Source organism: Bison bison, unplaced genomic scaffold, assembly GCF_000754665.1.
Source record: "Bison bison bison isolate TAMUID 2011002044 unplaced genomic scaffold, Bison_UMD1.0 scf7180017864266, whole genome shotgun sequence".
NCBI lineage: Eukaryota > Metazoa > Chordata > Mammalia > Artiodactyla > Bovidae > Bison > Bison bison.
The window spans coordinates 1910901-1912320 of NW_011494838.1; the positions used below are offsets into that span (position 1 = coordinate 1910901).

Sequence of the window (1420 nt, forward strand, 5' to 3'; positions counted from 1 at the left end):
TAGCGGACGTTCCACACCCTGGGGGCAGGGGGAGAGGGCGCTGGGACCATCGGCCCTCCTGGACAGGGCAGCCTCGTCCCGCTCAGGCCAACACCGGGTGGTGGTCAGCAGGGGCAGGCTCGCAGCGCAGCCTGAAACCTTGTAAATCCCGACTGACAGACACAACCAGACGGCAGCAGGGACCGCAGGGGGCCCCCTGGACTCACTGTGCAGAGTGCACACGGCTTCCCAGGGTGCCAACGGTCGTAACTGCCTGAGAAGCACAGTGTGGACTAGAGACGACCGAGACACAAGCCCGCCCTGGGCGGCCTCCAGGAACACTGCCCTGGCCAGGGCTGCCTTCACGCCTGGTCTGGTCACTAGGCCCAGCTTCCTTCTGACCCACAGGACCCGAGCTCACTGTGCTGAGCCGCCCGCTCAGCAGCTGCTGCAGACCCGGGGCTGGGGGTTGGGCAGCAGACAGCCAGACAGCCCACTCGGGTCCAGGGGACAGGAGCTTCTTCCCGGACTGCAGGAATGACCAAACTGTCTCAACTGTACTCCAGCATTCAAATGGTAAATACACACGAGCATACACACGTGCACACACACGTGCACGCACAGAAGTGTACACGCCCACAGCAGTACACAGACATGCACGCAGATGCAAGCACACACGTACACGCACGCAGCAGCACACACTGACATGCGGACAGACGGAAGCACACACAGGCACACACACGCATCCAGACGAGCGCACACACACATATGCACACACAACATCACACACAGGCACACACACGCATCCAGACGAGCACACACACACATATGCACACACATCACACACAGGCACACACACGCATCCAGACGAGCACACACACACATATGCACACACAACATCACACACAGGCACACACACGCATCCAGACGAGCGTACACACACATATGCACACACAACATGCTTTATTTGGATTAAAAACTGGCTCACACTACACATGATTTTCTCCAACTTGATCTCTTTCACTTAGCAAAAAGCCCCCAGCATGTGGTGAACGCACAGAAACGACACATTAGGGAGAACGGCGGGTCTTGGGTGCACTGCGTGCTGCGCGCCCAGCCCTGCCTCACGCCCTCACCATCCCCCACATGGATGCTGCTGGACTGACCTATCTGACCTCCTACCACTGGGCACTGGGGGTCTCCACCCCCTGCATGGCGCACAATGCCCCAGGAACATCTGTGCACGTTCATTTTTGCATACGTGAACCGGCACTGTTTCAAGAGAAGACAGAATCTAATGCTTTTCTTTTCCTACGTTTATGAATCACATTCAGATTTGGAATTAGTATTTCTTTAGCAAAAATAAAACTGGTTGATTGAATGAGTCACAGCAGCACAAACTAGGCTGGTATCTGCCTTTCCAAACGGTGACATAATCAGC

The 1420-nt window shown here is 56.2% G+C and overlaps 1 protein-coding gene across 1 annotated transcript in view; it reads right to left on the bottom strand.

Annotated features, from left to right (window-relative positions):
• TSSC1 (tumor suppressing subtransferable candidate 1) overlaps window positions 1–1420 on the bottom strand; it is a 63217-nt gene that overhangs the window by 4139 nt on the left and 57658 nt on the right. The gene's annotated exons all lie outside the window — the stretch shown is intronic.